The sequence below is a fragment of the Notechis scutatus genome, chromosome 9 (assembly GCF_049901735.1).
Source record: "Notechis scutatus isolate UNSWTSFEM ecotype Mainland chromosome 9, rNotScu1.2, whole genome shotgun sequence".
Taxonomy (NCBI): domain Eukaryota; kingdom Metazoa; phylum Chordata; class Lepidosauria; order Squamata; family Elapidae; genus Notechis; species Notechis scutatus.
In genome coordinates, this window is record NC_142017.1 from 12,288,167 (window position 1) to 12,304,724 (window position 16,558).

Sequence of the window (16,558 nt, forward strand, 5' to 3'; positions counted from 1 at the left end):
TTCTTTCTTCAGAACTACTAATTTTTTTAAAAAAGCATTTTCTGGAAAGGAAACACTTTCTGTTTTGTTACGGTATCCCAGTATTCACATTGTGGCCCTAGGTTTCACTAGCTATGAGAAACGCATATGGGAGTTACCTGATGCCAAAACTTCTTTGTATTGAGAACATACAATTGCCAACAGGGAACGATTCCTGCAATATAATATAATTGGAGTATATTTCCATGATGAAAGATAAAATAATTGGAGTATGTTTCCATGATGAAAGATAAAAAGTTGTCAAGGAAGACAATTTATTGGGAGCTAGGGAGTTTGTCAGTATATTGTGATAGATCTGGCAATATATACATATACATGGTTCTTTGTCTTGTTTGTACACTAGCCAGCAAGTAATTAGAGTACAGTTTTCATATTCTCTGTAAGATTATTAAATAGAAAAAAAATATATCAGTCCAGAGTGCTATCTATGAACAGGGTATTTTTAACTAACTTGAGATGGGGGCTAGGAAGGGGGAGAAAAAAAAAAACTAATTATGTGGCTCCGATTTTTATATTTTCAGAAATTATTTTTTTTTGTAAAAGTACCAGCTGTATTGGTTAACTTTAAATATTCTTTCCCCTCTACTTCTTTGCAACCATTTCACACATAGAAAACTGAACCAAGAAGAGAAGTGTAAATGGAAGAAAGATAATAACTTCAGATCTTATGCAAACCATAGGAGGAATGCTAGGGGGAAAATATTCAAACAAACTTACCCCATAGATTATTTTAGATAAAGATTCCACATGATCAGATGAACAGGCATTCAGGTATTCAGTGGTTTTGATTTTCTAATGAATGACACTGGTTGGATTAGATTTTTTTATGCTTGTTTCTTCTATGGATGCAAAACTAAAGTCACTTATAGTTTGAATTTGACCTCTGGTGATTTCATGGATATTTGTCGGTTTCTTGGTTTGCCAGTGCCTTCTGGAATTTCTATTGATTTCCCAATCTAGCTTACAACTCTAGTATGCTCTGAAAGTATTCTGTTCAAGAATAATGAAGCCCAACCTTGCATAATTTTCAAGCTTTTAGCGCAAATTTGGGAGCATGTTCTTAAGTAGAAATAGGCAACTTGATATTCTCTATTGTTTGGGTTTTGGGGGACTTCAGTAACCATTAATTCCAGCAATATGGAATAAAGACATAGACTTCCTTGAAATATAATCCCAAACATTGGAAAATCATTGTTTTAGAATGAAGATTTTCTGGAATGTGTTGCTCTTTTTTCAGGCCATAACAAAAAGCAAATCTGTGAATGTGAAAATGTAACAAGTATTCAGATAGAGAAGAATATGTGTCTTCTTTCACTGCTCCACCTGTCACTATACTACCTTTCATTTACTTCAAAGTAGGTCAATTAAATTTACAACAGAAATCTCTTCCTCCCTCCCTCTCTGTCTCTCTTTCTCCCTCTCTCACTATCTCACTATTTATCTATCATTTCTCTCTCTCTCTCTCTCTCTCTCTCTCTCTCTCTCTCTCTCTCTCTCTCTCTCTCTCTCTCCACCTACACCTACACCTACACCTATACATATAGGTCCCACAGGCAACAGGAGATGCTTCCTTCCAGACCAAAAAAAAAAATCCCATTCCTTTGGATGAAGTGTTTCTTAAGATGAAGAAACACTGTGAAAATGAAGCTGAGACCAAACTTAGAACTTTAGTGTCAGACTTTACAGCCAAGCTTGGCAATAAATCTCCACTTTCCAGACACTTAACCCTGTACTTTAGGACTTGCTTACAGCAGAATTTCTCTGAGACAACACTGCTATAAAATTTGCTTTATTGCAGACAAGATAGAAGTCATACATACACAAAGATCTGCCTTATGCAGAGACAAGATCTCAAGGTCTCTCTCTCTCTCTCTCTCTCTCTCTCTCTCTCTCTCTCTCTCTCTCTCTCTCTCTCTCTCTTAACCACACTTCCTCCCTCAAAATATTTCTTTGTTTGCTTTCCAACCTTTACAAACAGAACTTCAGTTTGTTTATGTATTGCTGGCCATTTGGACATTATATTTCTGAATGTCTCCTTTCCATTCTTATTCCCCTGACCTCTCCTAAATACTTGTAGACCAGGGGTCAAACTCAATTTCATTGAGGGCCCTGTCAGGTTTGTGTTTGACTTGGGGCCCAGAGTGGGCATGGCCAGCTCAACATCACTCATGTTGGGGCCTCCTTTGGTGGCCTGACCACTTTGCCAGCAAAACCAGGCTCCCAAGCTCCATTTTCAGCTGTGATGGCTTCCTGCAACCCACGGGGAGGTCCTTTCCTGCCAGCCAGATCTAAGAACCCTGGTGGGGGGGATCCAGCCCATGGGCCTTGAGTTTGAAACCCCTGTTCTAAACAGATGCCCAAAGGAGAGTCTTGCAGCTTTAAAAAGATGTCCTTTCGATGTGTATTCTCCATAAGTATAGACATACAAAGATCATGGGCCCATAAAAATAAATAAACAAATCAGGATCAGCAGCTCTGTTTGGATGATGGTTTGCTCCTCCTTTCAAACAAACGGGCAGACTGGTTCGGTGCTACCCGAGTTCACTCATAGGAAGCTGGCTTCGTATTATTTATCCATAGCTTCCTAAGGGAAGAATCTCACCCTTAAAGATTTAGTGGGATTTGATCGCCTGTGTTAAACGGCAGAACCATCAACACCTTTTTCTCTGCTGAACACAAGGAGTTCCTATTTAAAGGTCCCGTTCTAAAGAAAGAAGCAGAAGCATCAAATGTTGACATGTACCCAAGTTATATATATATTTATTTATTTTCCCTGCTGCAGAAAACAACCTGGGAACAGTGGTGTGAAAAACAGGGAAGCAGGGAAGCGGAGAAAACGACTTTACAGGGATAGGTCAATGGAAGAAAATGTTTGCCTAATACACAATGTTTGCATCAGAACTAATATCGTTATAGGTGAATAAACATTTTAAGTAGAACTGCTGATTTGAAATCAGTTGCTTAGAAGCTGAAAAAGCCTAGAAGAATAGAATGGCCAAGTGTGATTGGACACACAAGGAATTTGTCTTGGTTCAAATGCTCTCAGTGTACTTGTTGGAAGAAATATCCTTCTGGGTTCAGTTCCAAGTGGGGAAAAAGACACTGGAAACATGGAGGCTGTTTGGAAGGTTTAATGGTGGACAGGACCACATGGCCTGGAGCTCCAGAGTGAAAAAGAAGGATGATCACATGCTCCAAGGTGAAGGAAGAGATAAAGAAAGGGCTGAGGTGCTGAGAGTACCTGGGTTTTATAACTTTTGTTGGGATTTGAATTGGAGCTTGTATTCTGATTGGTTGTCAGACTCCCATGAGGCCATGCAGGCGCAACTTTTATGATGCACTGAAATGATTTTTGAGCAATTGCTATAGCTTTACCTGGAGATCTTTGTTATGTAAAGTATTCTGGCCCAGGCCTTAATGGCACACCCATTAACAAAGGTGGGGGTGAGCTTCTGCTTCTGAGGTGAGTTTCTGCTTCTGAGTTTCTACTCTTTTTAGGGGAAATATTCTGACTTTTTAATATTTCCCAGGATATTTCATTTTTTCTAGGAGAGGGGTGGGTGCTAACTTCCTACAATACATAAAAGAAAAGATACATTCGTCAAGAGTCAAGAATCATCAGGTACAACACTTAATAATAGTCATAGGGTACAATAAGCAATCAACTCATACTAGGAAACAGTCAATATAAATTATAAGGATACAAGTGACAAAGTTACCATCATACAGTCACAAGTGGGACGGGATGGGCGATAAGGAGCGATGAGAAGATTAATAGTAGCGCTAAAAATTAAAAACAATAAAAAATTAAAAATAGAAGCACTAAAAATTTCTCCCATTATTTACTAAAGAGTGTGTTCTTTCCACTGTGAGAAAAAAATAAAATTTAAGATTGAGCTAAAGCTTTCTATAACCAAATTAGGCATGCTTTTTGCCAAGTGATTAGAACAAAGTCATGGGAAAAAAATATGTATTGTCAACCTGTCTCATAATAAAGCAAAATATTTTATCTCACGTGTAGTTGCTGAAGACTGAAATTATAGGCAAACAATGTACTGGATAAAATGAATCCAAATTTCTTCTTGTTCAAATCTAGCTTCAAACACTAAAATGATAAATCTTAACTCGTGTGTGATTTGAAATGTAAAGTATATCTGACATTGTAAAACAACTTAGACAGAACACTGCTAAAATTTATTTTAGCTCCAGGTAATAACAGTAGTGTTCCTCATTCTGAGAAAATGATGGACTTTTCTTCTTCACCCTCACCTCCCAAGATAGCAAAAGAAAACACTGAATCAATTTGAATATAATAACCCAAAAATGAATGTCCTGAATTTCTATTGTGTTTTCATTTTCCTTGATAATGTGAAATAATGAGGAAGACTTTTGACTGTTTTCCATTATCATGGTAAGTAAAAAAAGACAAGCCACAGAGCCTTCTTCTTCCTAAGATGCTGAAAGTGGTTCAGAAAAGAGTTGTTATGTATGTAGTATATACATTTGTTAGAATTCAGAGAATCCAGACTGGTAAAATTCAGTGATGCTGACCTTCATAAGGGCTTGCTTTTTCAATCCAGAGTCTAAAAGCAATTTTGTAGACAAATACAGCTCTTTCTACACAATTGATATGGCTAAGCAAGTTGGGTTGGCCCTCCTTGATTAAGTTCCATCAAGAATAGATAGACATTAACCAAGGAGAGAAGCAACCCAGAATTAAGGAGAGATTTCCTAATGGTGGGAACAATTGGCCAGTAGAACGACTTGCCTTCAGAAGTTGTGGGTGCTTCATCATTGGAGACTTTTAAGAAGACACTGGCCATTCACTTGTCTGGAATGGTATAGGGTCTCCTGCATGAGCAGGGGATGGACTAAAACAGGGGTCCCCAACCGCCGGTCCGCGGACCGTTACCGGGCCGCGGAACAAGCCTTACCGGGCCGCTGGTTGCTGGGCGCCGCCATCTTTTTGGTAAAAAGCAATTTTTTGTCAAAAAGATGGCGGCGCTAGCGCTTGGTGAGCTTTTCCGGTAGAAAGCCATTTCTACCCGAAAAGCTCACCAGAAGCGCTGCGCCGCTTTTTGACAAAATCACTTCCGTGACGTCACCGGAAGTGATTTTTCATCAAAAAAAGATGGCGGCGCCCAGCTGACGCCGGAACCGGGCCGCGGCGCCCAGCTGACGCCGGAACCGGGCCGCGGCGTCGAAAAGGTTGGGGATCCCTGGACTAGAAGACCTCCAAGGTCCCTTCCAACTCTGCTATCCTATGTTCTATGTTCCTTAATTTGCTAAGCCAAGGCAGAGCAGAAGTAAAATTTAATTTCTGGAAGAGCTGAGCAGATGGCTGGATCAATTTGTGCACTTTGACATTCCTGCTTAATATACTGCAGACGGAGTGTTCAAATCAGCCACCTCACTTCACCTCCCTTGTTTCAGTCCTCTTCTTTCAACTGAGCCGAGTTGTCCAGTGGTGGGAGTAATTTCTTTCTTTTTTTACTACCGGTTCTGCGGGCATGGCTTGGTGGGTGTGGTGTGGCTTGGTGGGCGTGGCTTGGTAGGCATGGCAGGGGAAGGATACTGTAAAATCTCCATTCCCACCTCACTCCAGGGGAAGGATACTGTCAAATATTTTTATAATTATGAACAACTCTTAATAATCAAACCCCAAAACAAGAGAACAACAGAGTTGGAAGGGACCTTAGAGCTCTTCTAGTCCAACCCCCTCCTCAAGCAGGAAACCCTATCAATTAGTAGAACATTTGTTTCAATCTTAAGAAAAAGAATCCAAAAGCAGTTTCCATGTGCATTTCAAGATTCTTATCTTTCTGCTAGAATCAAGAAAGAAAGAGGAAGATAAGAATTGTGATGGAACAGTTATACGTGTGAGTAGCAGGGATCAGAATGAGACGTATACAAAGAGTAACAGATTGGGGATGTTGCAGGTTGCTGCTTGCTGCTATTCTGGGTTTTCTTTCCACTTGCTGAGGCTCCTATGGGCTGTGAGGAGAGTATTGAGTTTGGAATTAAGAACAAAGATGTTGGAAGGATTGGTGGAAGTGGCATTAAGACCTTAGGAGCCTCAGCACGTGGAAATAAAACTCAGAATAGCAGCAACAATTCTTATCTTCCTCTTTCTTGCTTGATTCTAGCAGAAAGATGAGAATCTTGAAATGCACATGGAAACTGTGCATTTTGGATTCTTTCTCTTAAGATTGAACAAATGTTCTACTAATTGATAGGGTTTCCTGCTTGAGGAGGCGGTTGGACTAGAAGAGCTCTTAGGTCCCTTCCAACTCTGTTATTCTTTTGTTTTGGGGTTTGAGTATTAAGAGTTGTTCATAATTATAAAAATATTTTTGCTGAATTTCAGATCAAGAGGCTGATGTATTTTATATTTGCAACTCTCAAAGATAGTTGGAAGTTACTTTTTCTTAGTGTTCATTTTCTCGTTTGAAAATTTTCCCCTCCCTATTTCTCTTTTGATTTTTTGCATAGGTATGTATGTGTGTATGTACATATAAATTTAATGAAGTATAATTAATTTAAAAAAATAAAAAAAGAAATGCACACATCTGCCAAGAACAATTAAAAAGATAAATAGTGATACTTTCTTTTCACTATTTTGTTTGTTACACTGAGTTATCTCACTTTTTTAAAAAAAGAAAAGAAAAAGAATGCTGAAGGTGATCCGTGGCCCGATTTAGAGTATATTTATATTGAGTTCAATTTTGATTAATCCATTACATGTGTTAAAAAGACAAATGGTTCATCAACACAAATGCATTATTATTTTCATTGTTTGACAGCCCTAGAATTAAAACCTCAAACAGATACGGGCAACTGAAACCGAAGGCAAGGCCAGCAGGGAAAATATCATCGAGCAAGAAGGCGGCATACTATTTGCATGTGATTAGGGTGATTTACATATTTTGTCATTGCCAACAAAAATGTCAATGACAGTTGTTCACAAATATGCTTACAGTTACTTCCAAATGCTATTAAATTCAGTCCCCTCCTCGTCTTTACCAGACCTGACTCAATATATGAGAATTGAGAGGTACAGCAGGAAAGGGGAGGGAGAGAAAACCCCAGAAGTCTGTCTCTATTTTTCCTCATTTTGCTGTTATTTTTTTGATTGTTTGTTCCTCTGACTGCTGTGAGAAAGTAATTAAAAGGAAACATCTTCTCATCTTTCAGGGCTCAATTTGATAGCAGCTAACAGTTATCTAAATCCTGTGATTTTTAGTATCTCATCATTTTAAACACATTGATGCTTTTAAACATATTGATGCTTTCATCAATGTGATGTCCATAGAGCTAAATGCAAGACATAAGCAAGAAGAATCAGCTGGTAAACAAGTCCAAATATCTGAAAATCTAATGACTAAGGAGGCAGGCAAGCAGTTAAGCACTGAGGACAAACCTGAGACAGAAGGTGGAGTGAGAAAGGAAGGCGAACATGTTTAATTAGGAATATGAGATGTCACTGATTCTCTTATATTTACCCAAGTTAGTGGGCTCCAAAACCCCAGAGATCCAACAAAACCCTTCTTGGTCTCTGGCAACCTTTGACAGAAATGGTGTAGGGTCTCCTGCTTGGATGAGGGGGTTGGACTACATGACCTACAAGATCCCTTCCAACTCTATTGATCTGTAATCTGTAATCATAAATACTCAAGAAAGGTAAAAAGTAAATATTCCCCTGTCCAGTCATGTCATACTCTAGGAACCACAGTGCTCATCTCTGTTTCTTGGTGGAGAGAGCCAGCATTGTCCAAAGACAGTTCTGTGGTCATGTAGCCAGCATGAGCATAGGTCAAGGCACATAGGCACCTTCCCACCAAAGTGATACCTATTTATCTACTTGCATTTACATGCTTTCGAACTGCTAGGTTGGCAGGAGGTGGAGCACAAACAGGAGCTCACAAGGTGCTTGGGTCTCAAACTGCCAACTTGCTGGTTGACAAGCTCCATGTCTTAATTGCTAGGCCACCATGCATAAGTACTCAAAGGCTAGTACTAACTGTTTACTCTTCCCTCAATTGTAGTAAAACTCCTATTCCTCCCACTATTTCTTTTTGTGAGTCCTACTTCTGGAGAATAGTAACTCTTCTATTTGCCTTAGGCCTTCAGGCTGTTTTAGTTTCCATCTGATATCAGCACACCCAGATGCTCAGTTTTTATAGTCACCAGTTGCTGGCTGACTGGAGAGAGGTCTTAAAGGGACAGGGCACCAGCAACCCAAGTGCTGATCAGTTTTCATAGGAGGAAAATTCTTCTTCTCTTTCCACTATAAGGCCACCAAATTATGAGGGCTGGTCAATGACCTCCACCCAAGATTAACCTTATGTCAGAATGTGCATTACTTGAAACTGCTCCTATGATTTGCTCATGGAAGAATTTCAAATTTCCTTCAAGCAACTTCTAAAGATGAAGTTCATTGAGCCATCAGAATCTTGCTAGACTTTACAGAAGAATGCCTCAATTTGATCACTCCAATGCAGCCTTGAAACTGTGATTCCAGCTTTACTTCTCAGTAGCTAACACAATTACTTTGGAAGTTTACAAAATGTAAACTATGGTATACTAATTTTCTATTGGCAGTTTGAGTGCAACAGTGAGATTCAATGTCATGCTGTCTGAAGCAATTGTCAGACAAGTTCATTATCATCAGTCAATTTCACTAGATAATCCTGAGTTCTGAAAAGAGAGTTTTCCAGCCTTTTACAAATTGATAGTTTTTAAATATGCTCCAGAATCACCAGCCAGCATCAGACTGGAAATTTTGCATTCTGATGCTCCAATACAGCTAGAAGGCATCATTTTTTTTTTAAAGGCATAGGTTTCCAAAAATTATAATGTATATTTTGAATTACTAATCACCTACATTGCTAAAGGTAAATCTATTAGGAAATATACATATTAAAAAGCTAAAAAAAGGAACTGGATATACAAAAATGTTTAGAAAAATCTGTGAAAAATTTGCAAACAATGAACCCTAAAAAAAGCATTTAGGGTCAGTATTAAACAACAAAGAAAAACAACAACATGGAGATATTGAGCTGCCTTTGGAAGAGAAGACAGACAGAAAAAGAACATGAAACCCAAAAACATTTACAAGATTACATTTGACAGGTTAAGAGGATTGATAAAAAAAATAAATAAAGATAGAAATGAATTCAAAGATAAATTACGATAGAAGTGAATTATCTCTGTAGGTTTTCTCTGTAACTACAATATGACTGAAATGGAGGGTCACAACAGATGGGACAATGAGGCAAAACCAGTTGGCTTGCATCCCATTAAGATTTTCTTTCTCTTTCCTAGGCTTCTTTCCAATATGTTTTAGAGCTTGGGATGTAGGATTTTTAGTTTAAAATAATCCGAGATAGCTTTTTTCCTCCATCACTTACACTACATGCATTTCTCACCTTAAAAAGTGTCCAAGTAAGATGCTGATTAGACAGATTAGCCTGCATCATAGAGGTCTTCAAATATTTAAAGGTTATCACTGGGAAGAAGATGTGGATGTTTTCTCCGTAACTCCCAAAGGTAAGGCAAGAATCAATAGGTAGAAGCTTTACAAAGTGAGAACCATTCTCAAAAGAAGTTCCTGACCATGAGGGCAATTATGTAGGAAAATAGCCTGTTTTTGGAGTGGTGGGTTGTCTATCCCTGGAAGGTTTTCAAGGAAAGATTGCAATTGTTTGGGTCTGGGATGGTCTGAGCAATCCTGAGCTAGACAAAGATTGCATAGAAAAGTTCTAAAGTCTCTTCCTATCCTACAATTGCAGAGGATGTCCTGCTGACTCACAGAATAGCATTTTAGGTTGGGCTAAGGGTTGAGATTGGTCACCAGGGAAGACGTGAGCCATTAAGAAGAACTTGAAGAAATAATGGGCTGTAAGAGATTAATTCCATTCCTCAGAGGAAACCATGCGAAAAGCAAAGGGTGGTGAATTGTAAATATTCTCATAATTAATGGAATTTGCTAGCCTATCAATGGTTCGTGTATTGTGAGGAAGCAAGGCTGCAAGCGTACAAGCTTATGCACTGAAGTAAACCACCACAACAGCACACCTCTCTAAGGTGCTGACTATCAGAACTCAGGCTTGTTTCTTTATGTACTCTGTCCTTTTATTTTTCTTTTTGACAGGCTTATTATGGATGTACATATTCGACTTCCTGCGCAAGAGTCAGATTCCCCCCCTCCCTTTCAAATCCAATCTGTCTTCATCGGAAAGCTTTTTCACTCCCCCCAACATATACTTTCATAAACATCTTTGAATGCTTTGCTTGGGAACAGGAGACAGGAAATTACCTGTCCATCTTCCCCTAGGCACAGCTGTGAGAAGGCAAAGACATGGCTTTTGCAGTGTAGTGCCTATATTTTTATTGTAAGGAACATCAGGAATGCTGGCTGGTGTCAGATGCTGCCATTGTTCTATACTCTGAACAGAATTAATCTGCAATATGAGTAGTTCTCAACTTGCAACCACAATTGGGGCTAGAATTTTGGTTGCTAAACAAGGCCTTTTTTGCCATATTTGTTAAGCTGTTAACGGAACCATATAGTCATTCAGTGAATCCATTTTCACCCCATTGACTTTGCTTGTCAGAAGCCAGTTGGGAAAGTTGGAAATAGCAATCACATGACTCAGGGACTCTACAACCATTGTAAATAGATGCCTCCCTGCAAATACCCAGATTTTGATCAGGTGATGATATGGATGCTGTGCAGAGGTGGCATTCAGCAGGTTCTGATCAGTTCTGGAGAACCGGTAGTGGAAAATTTGAGTAGGAGAACCAGCAAATACCACCTCTGACTGGAGATTTTACAGTCCTTCCCTTGCCACGCCCACCAAGCCACGCCCACAGAACCAGTAGTTAAAAAAAAAATGAATCCCACCACTGATGCTGTGACAGTTATAAGTGTGAGGACTGATTGCAACTCCACTTTTTCAGTGAATGGCTGCTAAAAGAATGGTTGTGAAGGACTACCTGTAATTCTGTGCCAAATTAATTCTTGTTCCACTATTGGGAGAAATGAGCCAATTCATGTCCTATATATAAAACCCATTGGGAGAGGCATTATAGCAGGCTGATATACTTTTAAGATTATGTGGATAGGACTGTACCAATAGAAGGGAATATTTGTAGCTCAGAGTTGAACTTTGGAGTCCTTGGTTCTTGGTTGTTTTCTTGCAAACATTTCATGACCCAACTGGATAACTTCTTCAGTGCTATCAATGTAGTGGTGGGGATTCAAATTTTTTTACTACGGGTTCTGTGGGCATGGCTTGGTAAGCGTGGCAGGGGAAGGATACTTAAAATCTCCAGTCAGAGGTGGTATTTGCCTGTTTACTGAACTACTCAAAATTTCCGCTACCAGTTCTCCAGAACTGGTCAAAACCTGCTGAATACCACCTCTGTATCAATGGTATCCTCATCTAGCTGGTAGTAACTAGTTGGGTAATGAAACATCTGCAAAAAAAAACAACAGCAACCCAACAACTACCAAGCTTGCATAGGAATGTCTTCTCAGGACTCACTGGCACTGCTCTGAAAACTACACACAAATAAGGTGAGGTGATGTGAGGAGTGGAGAGGGGAGGGGAGGAAAGGAGAGGAAAGGAGAGGAGAGAACCTTTATTGTCATTTTTTATTGTGAGCACACTGACCCACGTTAAAAATGAAAATCTTTTGTCTGCTCTCAAAGGAAAGTATATATCTATCCATAATTGTGCTTTTAAAGTTGTAGCAACATTTCGGCAGAATCTCATCTGCCATCATCAGGCTTCTGTATTGTGTTTGTCGAACACAATACAGAACACAATACAGAAGCCTGATGATGGCAGATGAGATGCTACAACTGCACAACTAATGACGTGGGAAAATACCCAAACAAAGCTGAATACCATATATATATATATATATATATATATATATATATATATATATATATATATATATATATATATATATATATATTATGTAGTGTTTTGTTACAGAGTTCTTTAAAGTTGAGCAACGTTTCAGCAGAATCTCATCTCCTCTCATTCAGCAGATGAGATTCTGCTGCCTGCTATAAAAGAACTATATGATATATACACCATACATAATACCTCAAAACTTATATATATATATATATATATATATATATATATATATATATATATATATATAGATCAGTGTATATATATATATATATATATATATATATATATATATATATATATATATATATATATATATATATACACACACACACGTATATTAATCACTGTCCATTTTGAATGCATAGTGGAAAGAGGAAACTTGTGAGTTAACAAGGTTGATGCTATATGGAACAAAACTGTGACTAAATCCAGATGTTCTGCTTCAGATACCACGAAGCCTCCTCTCAGAAGGTAACAAGGAAAACAGATCTTGAAATGAAGGTGTAATGTCCCAGACAATACTGTGGACCCTGCTCAAGCATCGCTCATATAAAATATTCTTATATAAATACTTAGAAAAGATCATAAGAGACACAGAAGATTGTGCCATCTTACTTGGCAATGTGGTTGATGATATTACCCTGTAACATTTGCAGGAGAGAATAGCTTCTTGTGTCACACATTTTTGTGATGCCAACAGGGCCAAAGCTAGAAGATGCTGCTATGAAGAAGTAACACCGATGCTATAGAACAGACCTCCCCGCTGAGTTCAGATTGGCTTCCTCCTGGTAGCTTTTAAGAAGTTATTTAAAAAAAAAACTGAGCTTTTAAAAAAGAAACTTTCAGCAGCATTACTGCTCTTGGAGTTGTTCTTATTATTTTGCTCTCCTACTTCACTTTTATTTTTGCCATTTGGATTATGTGTTGTTTTAATTCTGTTGTTTTTACTGGGATACTCTAGCCGCCCGAGACTCATGAGATTACAGTAAGATAAAAATCAAATAAATAACATAAAAGAGGTTTTGAACTCATTGAATTTCATTCATTTCCATTATTACCTTTTTATTACCCATTATAAAATTACAGAGCGCTGGATTGCTGGAAGATCTTTATACTGAAACATTTGTAAATTGAGCTGATTTTCTATTTTGAGGTATGCAACTCATAACCAGATTATGACAGGTGTTTTCTGCTTAATGACATTTTTGGTTCCTTCTCTTTCTTGAATCAACATGACACCACTGAAGAAGAAAAAAAATAAAGACACTGCTGGACTACAATATCCTAACTAGCTGTTCTACGGGGGAGGGGGGGGATGGTTTAGGAAGGCAATATCAGGTCTACACCAGTGGTGGGATTCAAAAAAAATTACTAGCAGTTCTGTGGACGTGGCTTGGTGGGCATGGCAAGGGAAGGATATGTAAATCTCCATTCCCTCCCCATCCCACTAACCTGCTTTCCAGCTCCATTCTCCTGTGCAGGGCAACAAAAGGAGACTCAGCCGATCAGCTGGGACTTAATGGGAGGCAGAGAATAGATGGGGGCGGGGCCAGTCAGAGGTGGGATTTGCCGGTTCTCCAAACTGTTCAATATTTCTTCTACCGGTTTTCCAGAACTGGTTAGAACCTGCTGAATACCACCACTTCCTGGTGCTTAACATTAAAAGCCATTCTGCCTTTCTGTTTTCCTCCTGCTTCATCTATAGAGGGAAGAGTGTTAACATGAAACACATGTAAATGATGTTCAAATAGTAACTTCTATTTAATGTTTAGAAAGTTTCGAGTTTTTACAGCAGTATTTTTCTTCTTGGCAGACTACAAACTTGTTCTCTACAGTTCCTGGAATGACCATGTAATGCAAAGTTATGCAGTCACTTCAGGAAGCGCTAGTGAAAGGAAGAAGCTTAGTAACTGGGTGGGTTTGTTAGAAGTTATTTTTAAAGTTCTGGAAGAGATCTTAAGATCTCTTAAGATTTTCTCTTAAGAGTTAACCAAATAAAAGAGTCGAAAGGGACCTTGGAAGTCTTATAATCCAACCCCCTGCCCAAACAGGAGACCCTACACCACTTCAGACAAATGATTATCCAACATCTTTTTAAAAAAACTTATAGTGTTGGAGCAGTCACAACTTCTGGAGGAAAGTTGTTCCATTGATTAATTGTTCTAACTGTCAGGAAATTTCTTCTTAGTTCTAGGCTGGTTCTCTCCTTGATTAGTTTCCACCCGTTGCTTCTTGTCCTGCCTTCAGGTACTTTGGAGAATAGCTTGACTCCCTCTTCTTTGTGGCAGCCCCTGAGATATTGGAAGACTGCTATCGTGTCACTCCCAGTCCTTCTTTTCATTAAATCTTAAGCTGAGTACATTTTGAAAAGGAAGCAGAATTGTAATTGCCAGTATCTATCCTGGGGATTTTTTTCTCCTCTCTTTTAATTGTCAGAAAAACTATTCCAGATTTGAAATGTGCTACCAAAACAGAAATATGAATGGAATGAACCTACTGTGGCCCATTTACATATATCTATGATCGGTTCTTCAAGACAGGAGCTGTTATGTCCCTGCTATACTATGAATGGGACTTTTAAAAATCATATACTGCTTTTTTGATGAACGCACCGTGTTGAAAAGAGACTAATAAAACTTTAATGTAGCTTCAGTTAACTGATCATCTGAGGACAACCCACATTATGTCAAGTGTTGTCCAATGAGAGCTCTGAAGCTCTGGCTGCTCGTACCTCATTTGTTCATCTGAGTTTGCTTTAAACTCTTCCTCTACTAAATACCAGGGTTGAACACAGGATCTGGCACATTCTTTCTCTCCTCCAATTTCACCTTGCAAATGAATAATAGATAATAAAGAGCTGGTCTATTACATGAATAAGGCACTAAGCTTGTTCCCTTGGGACTGACATCCCTATTGAATCTGCTGTGGTTTGTTGCAATAGGAAAAAAAAAACATCTATTCAGTGTAAAGAAATGGCTTCACTGGATTTCTTTTCTTTTCTGTGGAGCATATAAAAATGCAGCACGGTGCATCACACCTTCTGTTTGGGGAAAGGCCAGAGATTATGTTAACAATGAGGCCAATTTTCCTCCCTCTTGTTCAGATGAAATGCTCTAGGTCAATACCTAATAGGCTGCTACATGGAAAAATTGGCTGGTGGCTTTTTTCCTGTCCAGAAACAACTTTGATGTTACAGTGTGGTGTCTACCAGCCAAGTTATTCTTCTTTGTGTTTATTTTATACAGCACTTTGTAGAAGCAAAGCTAGCTTTATTTAGATCTTGCCTTTTCCTCCACGGTGGACCTCAAATTGGCAAGGTAGAGTTGAACAGCTGGCAGGACTGGCCAAGTTGGTCCATCTAAATGAAGGATTGGCCGTGGGTCCCCATGGATTCTAATGTGCTTGTTGATACCTCCTTTGGCACCAGCCAGGCCACCTGATTCTTTTCATACTCTTTTAATAAAAAACAAATTAAAATGGGAAGCAGGGATACTTCAAAGCAGACTGCCAGAGCCTGCCTTCCCTTGGGTTAAAAGAATGTGTTTTGCCCTCAGGTGGCACTAATGGGCATCCTTAGGAAACAAAAGGCACATGTGGTCGAAGGTAGTGTGCTTAGTAAAAATGTCCATGGCTTAGAAAAGGGTGTGTGTGGAAAGACTGGGGTTTCAATTTGTGTTTATTTTATTACTGGGTTTTTTTGTTTGCTTGTTTGTTTGTTTTTGGTGTTTAACATCTGATCACTCCTGTTCTATCAATCATCTTGTAAATAGGAAACCTACCTTTAAGCAGCTACTTGTGACATATTCCCAAACTTTCTGTCAAAATTCCATAAGTCATAAACCTAGTCATACAGTTTCCTGTTTTTTTATAAGACAGAGTGTCCTGGTAGTGGATTTTAATGAAAGCTGTGTTGCATTATTATCGTGCGTGTTCCATGCCTTCTGAATCTGCATGAAACATCAAGATGCATATAGAAAAGGGCTGGAGCTTTCAGTATGTTGGTGTCATATCGCTTTCATCCTTTCCCTCCTGCTAAGATGCCCCTCTAACATCTCTGACTTCTTATCTGAGCCTATACTATCTTATCTGACAGCAGTTTGTTAGGATTCCAGGCTCTGAGAAATTGTAATTTGCCTGTAAAGTATGCCTTCCATCATTGAGAAAATGTTGTTCTCTTTGCTAATCTCTCCAGACTAGAGCAAATGCTAAAAGAGTAGGTCTAAACATTTAGCAGATGCATTGAGAGTACAATTTTTCACTCACCATGGAACACTGAAATCTGGAAATTGTCGATATAATAATGGGAGAAGATGGAAGGTTGATATTTAGATGTCCTGTGAGATCTAAAAATGTATGAGCCAGTGCTTGCAAAATTTGGCAATCGGTGCTCAGGTTCCCAAGCATCTGATGATGCAACAAAATATATGGATCTGAGAGGCCCGTGGTGCTCTCTGAACTTGCTTGTGTTCTTGCACATGTTTCATTACCCTAACTAGGTAACATTATCAGTGCTAGTAAGGAGTGAGAGCAAACATAACTCCATACTAGCACTGATGATGTTACCTAGTTTGGGTAATGAAATG